The sequence below is a fragment of the Nicotiana tabacum genome, chromosome 19 (genome assembly GCF_000715075.1).
Source record: "Nicotiana tabacum cultivar K326 chromosome 19, ASM71507v2, whole genome shotgun sequence".
NCBI lineage: Eukaryota > Viridiplantae > Streptophyta > Magnoliopsida > Solanales > Solanaceae > Nicotiana > Nicotiana tabacum.
Genome location: NC_134098.1, coordinates 127147249 through 127155602, shown reverse-complemented (window position 1 = coordinate 127155602; position 8354 = coordinate 127147249). Strand labels below are relative to the sequence as shown.

The window sequence follows — 8354 nt, the reverse complement described above, 5'->3', positions numbered from 1 at the left end:
ACACGACTTTGAAATCTTTCATAAACCGATTAAAAAGGCTACCCCCAGAAAAATCATAAACGACTTCGATAATATCAAGCCTCAAAAACTCTAATGAGTACAAAATTGTTCGAACTCTCGAACAATCCCTTATTTCATGCCAAGGCATTACAAGATTCGCAAATACAAATGATAAGAAACTTTTTCAAGCCGAAAAGGGGACAAAGCCATAAACAATCTTTTTGCAAAAACCTAGGGGCTATTTTTTGCCTTGAGTTCGAGAGACCATCCTCGCTCAAATAAAAAAATCTAAGGGTTACCTTATTTCGAGTTCGAGTAAGCACTCACTCGATCATAAAGTCTAAGGGCTATACTAATTTAGTTCCAATCAAGTTGTCTAAACCTCGGATCTCAGAATACAACTTCAGAATTTTATAAGGCTGAAAGGAAGAAAGCTTTTATATATATATCAGAAATCATTTACAAGGGCAGCATGACCCGATCAAGTTTCTCTACAAAAGACCGAAACGATCTTAAAAGAAACACAAAAAATACTAATCCTAAAGGACTTAGTCCTCTCCGGGAGCAGCATCTTTGCCCTCGAGGCCTCCTTCGCTTTTAGATCCGTTCATACTCCTGATATCATCATCATCAGGAAAAGCCAACACCCTGGTTTCAGCTTCAAGCTCCTTAGCATTCTTGATCTCGGCTGGAAGATCGAAGCCACGAGCATGGATTTCCTCGAGAGTCTTCCTTCGAGACTGGCATTTAGCATGCTCGATAACCCAGCTTGTTCGAGCCTAAGCATCCTCGGCAACCTCCTTTGCTCGAACCTGAGCAGCTTCAGCATCGGACTGGTAGACTTCCACCATTGCATCTGCATTAGCTGTGGCTTTTTCGACCTTTGATTTGGCCGCTGCAAGTTTTGTGGCCAGTCTCTCTCGATCAGAAGTTGCTGAGCCCAACCGAGACTGGAACTCCTCGATTTTCTTGGCTTGCACCGAGGCCTTCTCTTTCAAGCTTCGGAGTTGGGTCTCAGCCGAGGCCAGTTGAGCTCGGGCTGTTTCCTTTTCTGAGGCAAGGCGGTTCATATTCTTCTTCCACTCATCGGCCTCCGCTTTCACTGCGTCCACTTCAACACGAAGCTGCCTGATCACATCGAACTTTTGCTGGACCTGTGGGACCGAATTGTTAGCCATCACGCCCGAGTTAGTGTCATTAACTTTAAAGTTTCTTTTTACCTGCTCGGCCAGATCAGCTTGTTCTTTCCGAGCTGCTTCTAGATCAGCCCGAAGTCCTTTTGCTTCTCCTTCTCTCTGCTCACTGAGAAGCTTGAAGACATCTCTCTCCTTAGTAAGCCTTCAGATTTAGGCTTCGCACCGGCTCAGCTCCCCTCGGGATCGGAAAAATGCCTCGTTATGAAGCATAGAGGCCTACAAAAATAGAAAGAATGAATGATACAAAGAAAGAAAAATAAAAGAATGAAAATTGATAAAGAAAATATGAACTTACCCGATTCGAGCTTCGTTAAAAAGACAAGACACTCCCACCTCGCCCGAGCTCTTCTTCAGAGCCTCCAAGTCACTAAGACCGGTGACATCTTCTACCCCAAAAAAATAACCCCGGAAATGATCTTCCTCTCCATGGGCTCCCTCCCCGTGACAAGTCTCCACAGCCTGAGAGTCACGTATCATCGACTGGGAAAATGAAGGAAACGAGGGGGAATCCCCGATCTCTATTGCCCCAAGTAGGTTTTTTGGGGCGCCGCCTCCGTCTTGACGAGCCTCAAGCTCGATTTCTGCATCGACATCCACCGCCTCTTAAACGGTCTCTTCGCCCCGAGGTAAATCATCTTCGGTTACCCTCGGCTCAGGAACTTGGGTCGGAGTCTCCTCCTCGACCTCATCGAGCCTAAACGGAGAAGTATCAACCCCCACCAGTTTTGAAGTTTTCTGAATATCGGTGCTAGCTCATGCACGGGCCACCAACCCAGAATCACCTTCATCTTCTTCTTCTTCTTCATCCCTTAGTCATTGGACTGACTCCATAGTCAGTGGGATTGCGTTCCCCTTTGGTTTACAGGCCGCTCTCTTCTTGGGTTTTTGACCCTCGGAGTTTTAGGCTCCTTTTCTCTTAATCACATTCACTGGTCTCGAGATAGGCGGTAAAACTTATTCATCATCGGACGGGGGTCTCATAGACGCATCCTTTCCAAGACCCGCAAAAGGAGAAAATAAGTAAACTCATACTTGGAATAAATGCTCGTACGATAGGCAAATCGGTAAGCCAAGAAGAAGGCTTACCATGAGTACGAGCCTCCCACAGGTCCTTTGACAAATTGCGCCACGCGCTTGACGTATGTTGACATCGAAACCAGGCTCCTGACCTAGTTCTCGAGGTGGGGAACCGCACCCGGCATCCAAGCAACGGTTGCATCGAGAAAAACACTAATAAGAAAGGATGAAGAAGTAAAAACAACAAACAGAAATTAAAAACGGGATCATACTTACGTTTCATATTCCATTTCTCAGGAAATGGCATGCTCTCAGCCGGGATCAGGCCCGAGGTCTTCACCCAAACGAATCGGCCCATCCAGCCCCGATCTTTGTCTTCATCTATACTCGAGGTGAATGCCTTGGTGGCCCGGTGTTGAAGCTTTATCAGCCCATATCGGTAGAGTCGAGGGCTATATAATCTTACGAGGTGGTCGAGGGTAAAGGGAAGCCAGTCGATTTTGCTCACGAAGAAACGGAGCAGTATCACGATCCTCTAGAAAGAAAGGTGAACTTGGCCGAGGGTCACCTGGTATTTATTGCAGAAATCGATGATGATTGGATCGAGGGGACCCGGCGTGAAAGGATAAGTGTAAACACTCAGATACCCTTCCACGTGGGTAGTGATCGCTTCCTCATGTGCTGGTATCACAACCTCTTTGTTTTCCCAATTGCAATCTTTCTTCACCAGATCAAGAAGGCTTTTGGATATCGAGCATATATATCTCGATATCGGCTCACATCGACCAACAACCAATTAGGGTTTCTCGACCTTAAAGTCGGAATCAATAACACCCCCCTCTGGCAATAAGTTCTTCAAAGCGTGGCTCCACCACTGGTTTCTCGCCGGCCGACCGAGATGAGGAAGCAGCATCTTTCTCGGAACTGTTTTAGATGTTTTGGCCATTTAGTTTTTGTGAACAAAGAAGAATGGAGATTGAAGTATTTGGTATTTTAGGAAGAGCAAGCAAAGAAATTTGAAAACCTGGAAATAGGGAGCTTTGGAGAAGGCAAAGAACTATGAAGATTGGAATGAAAAAGATTTGAAAGTAAAAGTTTGGAATGATGAAGAAAGGAGCTATTTATTTGTTTCACAACGACGGTTCAAAACTGGTAGTGGCTGACCATCGACTGAAGCGCATTTAATGTCTTGGTAACTGGACCGACGGGACGTTTATCGCATATGTCACAATCGGGCCCGTCGTTGATGGAAGTCTTTTTGAAAGCACAATCATTTTAAATGATTAAAACCATACATGAAAAAAAGTCTTTAAATCCATTATTTTTCAATAATTAAAAAAAATACAAAAGAATAATAATATTTTTTTCATGCATGACATACGAATAACTCTCGATTTCAACTCAAAAAAAAGAATAGCAACTGTCTATGGAATTTCTAAGACACAATAATAAAATAAATACTTGGGACAGACCGAACCAAAAGTAAGTAAGATCAACATGAAGGCTACCACGGAATAGAAGTGGTGCCTTGCTATATGCTTCGGAAAGAGAGTGATCATATTGCCTCATCAGCTCATCATGTACCACGTCTTATCCTGAAAACATGTAAAGTAAGTGGGACCCTGGAGAAGGGCTCCTGAGGCCTGAGTACACCACGACGGTACTCAATAACTATCATAGACTCTCTCTAACTTAAGTTTCTGGGACAAGGCTTTACAAAATAATGCAACCAACATTGATATAAAACGATAACAATTATATCAATTCATGCACTTTATCATTTTAAATGAAAAGACTAGAAAATATAAATCAAGATATAAACTTTTAAAATATTTATACCAATCCATGATTCTAATAAAATCATATAAAATCATATCAACCTCATTAAGTAATTGAAATCACTTTTAGATCCTTAGGCCTAAACATAACAAAATTAGATTTTACCTTTTCATTGGGAGTACTATACCGACACCGACATAATAAACAATTACTAGGTGATCGACCTACCAATAAGTATTTGACCCTACTTGTCTGGGCGGCTTCCCGTAGAGCCGTACAAGTCGACTTAACCCCATTACTTTAAGTAATGATCATTTGCCCTCTCAATGGGGGACTTTATCTCACAAACCTCGGCTTAGCCTTGGAATGTGTCCCTACACTGGCACGTGTAGTTCCATGGTAACGAACTCAACATTCGAACAAATCTCGGTGGTCTCCACTAGTAACTCCCAAAATATTTGATATTTCAAAAATAGATTCATAGCATATTAGTCTCAAAGGATCTATTTTTATCAAATCATTGCTCATGGCCAAACTAAACCATTTGAATAAAACAATCAAACATATGATCTTTTTCATGTTAAAGCCTTTAGCAATTTAACATCCATCTTTCAAAGATACAACGAGTGCTATCCATTAATCAAGTTTCAAAAGGAAATACTTTTCATAAAAATACATCTTCGGCACTCAAATATTTTATATTCTTTCCAATATTCAAGTTTGAATAAAACTTATAACATTTTCCTCAAGCATCGCTTGACATCGAATCTTTAGAAGCAAGAATTTTCAATTGTAAAACAACAAAACTTTCTTTATGCAATATAACTCCAAATACATGGTGACACCTTTTCCCGCTTGTCCCACAAGTATGGATGCATATTTACAAACGCACGTAATAACTCAAATATGATTTTAGAGAAAATTTCTCAAGAAGAGTAAGTATTACTCAACTTACCTCAAGTCCAAGCTTCAAAAATAATAGTACGAAACTTCAATTCATTTACAACTCTCAAACGTCGCCAACAAGCCAATATCTACATTACACATCCCAAGACATCAAAATGTATCCAAATATATGTCGATACCCATTTAAGGTTCACAAGTTAACTATAAGTCTTCAACAAGCCTAATTCACTCATATATATCCCTTTTATCCTTAGTACAAGCCCCAGAAACCAATCAGGATCGAGATCGTCCAAGATCGAGCCAAGAAACAAAAAAGTCGTTATAGCCGTAATTAGGGGGAGAATCTCAGCAAAAATCACGGCTTGAATCAAAGAAAAGCTAATTAATTAATCTATCATGAGATCCCACTATGTATTTTTAATTATATCCAAAATGGGATTCCTCCACTATGTATTTTTAATTATATCCAAAATGGGATTCTCCCACTATGTATTTTTAATTATATCCAAAATGGGATTCCCCCACTATATTAAGAGTTGTTATCATTTGTAGAAAGGGGGATTCATTCTGAGATATACAGAAAAGCAAATACTATCCTTTTTTGGCTTTTGATATTTGGTCATATTGTTTCTTTGACCAATCATTCTTCACTCAATTTGGAGGTGATAAAACTTGAAGGCTTGAGCTAACTAGTTCATTCGATTTGCATTCATTTCTTTTATAACTAATTTTGATATTCATTTACATATCATTCCCAATTTGTATTAATTTATTTCACGTATCCTTAGAACTACATATAAATTCAACTCTATCCGTTTTTTCGAGTAAACAAAGTTATTTTCTAGTTTTGATCATGTCACCAAAGTAAATACCAAAGGGCCCTTCAAACGAGTGAAGCACTAGAAGTTTCAAATTTAAATTTGAACCCGCAATCTCTAGCGGATGTAGTCCCATTTTTTATTTTGTCATTAAAATTGTTCAACGGTTACGTCGTCACCTCCACCTTTTACCTTTTTCCTAATATAATATGAATATTGAAATAAGTTTCAGTTACAATAATTCATTCTTAGTTTAGACAAAACCTAATTTCTCAATTCATTTGGATAGTCAATACACTTGGGGCCACTACGTACTCGGTCAGTTTACGACGGAGAGGGTGGGAACACTCCACGGATGGGACCTACCATGACAGCTCAGTTCCATGTAGTCCCACCAAAATGGGGATGGGCTGTACAAATCAGATTCATAGCCTTTTTACCTTCTAAAATCTCCTTATTTGGAGATATGTTTTTTAAAAAAGTATTTTGGGTGATAATCAATTTGTGTTTAGCTAATTAATTTGAAAAATACTTTTGAACAGTAATTAATGTTTGGCCAAACTTTTGAAAACTATATATTTTTTTTAAAATTGCTTCTCAGAAACGTGCTTTTGGAGAGATGCTATATTTTTCTGCTTCTCAAAATTTGTTTTTACTTTTCCTCAAAAGTATTTTTTTTTTCTAAAAGCTTGGCCAAACATCTCAATTTTTGGCTAAAAGCAATTTTGACCAAAAAAAATATTTTTGGCCCAAAAAAAACTTAGTCAAACAGGCTATCACTCTAATTCCCTCAAAGAAAAAGAAAAAAACGGTATGTTTAATATAACGGAAAATATTTTCTAAACTATTTTGTGTAGTAAGCAGCTAAAAATGGAAAAAAATTTCCGTCCTAACAAACACACCCCATGTGTAAGGCAATTGATGAAGCAAACGCGATTAAGGAATCCTGTAAGTGAAAGTACGAAATTAGCCCCTAACGGAGAGTCACGTAGGTCTAATTCTCAGCCTATATATAGGGAACCACTTCCTCCAGATTTCAAAACCTGTGACACTCCTAAATCTGGTGTTTAATTAGCATTTGATTTGATAATAAGTTATTAAGAAGAAGAAGAAGAAGAGGAGATGGGAGACAGCACAATGACATGCGTAGACATTCTTTTGGCAATCATCTTGCCTCCCCTTGGTGTTTTCCTTAAGTTTGGCTGCCAGGTAACCCTCCTCCTTTTCTTCTCCTCTTAATAAATATAAATATTAGTGTACATGATATCCGGATTTATGGCCAGACCTAAGAACAGTCTTAATTTACTACAATTACTTATAAAAACTTTGAATATTCCCGGTAAAAACATGCATCTGATCGTTTTACAACTCCCAAATTCGGCTTGGTTGGGTTTGTTTGCATCCCCTTTTATACCAGCTTTTTAGAGCATATATAGAGAAACCAGAGACTATATCTTCTTCTCCTTTTTTTTTTTCGGGGGAAGGTTAGAGCTAAGGGGTGGGTGAGTTACAGTTTAATTTTATGGTTACTAGTTTTGATATAAAAACATATATAGGAAAATTGTATGTTGAAGGTGCAAATTAATTTCCTATGGTGTCTGAGAATTTTGCAGTTACTTATTGAATACAATGTGTATATTTGTGTGTTGGGAAAACAGGTGGAGTTCTGGATCTGTGTTTTGCTGACTCTCTTTGGATGGCTGCCTGGTATTGTCTATGCTGTTTGGGTCCTAACCAAGTGATCCAATCATCTTCCTTAATTCCTTATGGTAGTTCTTCTTTTATCAAATTTCCTTTTTCCCCATACCCAATTAAAGGGCAGACAAAGAAAAACTTTTTCTTTTTAGTTAGGCGGAATATTCAACTAATTAATATCCAACAGCTTGAGTATTCCCTCAATTTGAGGAAACGTTATTTTGATATTCATAAAATATAGGAACGGTTTTTAATTCCTTTTTTACTTTTTGTTGACAGGTGGATATGTGAATTTAGGCCATTATCAAGTCTCTTCATTTCCTTTATTTCTTTTTTCTTTTGTATTTTCAATAGAGAAACTATTGAATTGATAGAGTGTTGATGAAGCCATGTATCATCGTATTTCAATGTCTTCATTACATTGGTTGTAAGTCGCTTGGATTCTAATGTTCACTTCTATTATGTTATTTTAATTGGATATACTAATAATTTCTATTATTATAATATTATGGTTTCTCCTTGTAACATGTGGCGTATGTTGCTTGTCTTACTGCTGGCATCAGTCTATCTTTCACTCGACTTTTCTAATTATTTTTTATGCTTAACACGTGAAAGAAGAGTCCAAACAAAGAAGAAGGGAAAAAAATACGTGTCCGATTTGGTAGTCTAACGAAGGTGGTTTTGGTAGGTAGGATATTTCAATAGACGTTTTTTATTTGATCCACGAACCTTGCGATGATTATCAGCTCAACTTTGCAATATGGTCATAATTTCTCTTCTATAAAGAAAAGAAATATGGGGAATGGGGACAAATTAAAGTATAGTCACATTCAACATCAAAGCAGTAAGTGAGAATGGTGGTGCTTTTCTTCAACATAATAATAAACCCATGACTATGGCTAAATCCTTTATGTTTGGTATATAAAGTGTTTTAAAAAGCGAG

General features: G+C 38.4%; 1 long non-coding RNA gene across 1 annotated transcript; it reads left to right on the top strand.

The window, feature by feature from the left end:
- Nucleotides 1-6834: 6834 nt before the first annotated feature.
- LOC107795986 (uncharacterized) lies at nucleotides 6835-7936 on the top strand. Its single transcript, XR_012702952.1, has 3 exons — nucleotides 6835-6925; nucleotides 7375-7423; nucleotides 7691-7936. It is a non-coding gene; the product is annotated as an uncharacterized LOC107795986 (long non-coding RNA).
- Nucleotides 7937-8354: the final 418 nt, after the last annotated feature.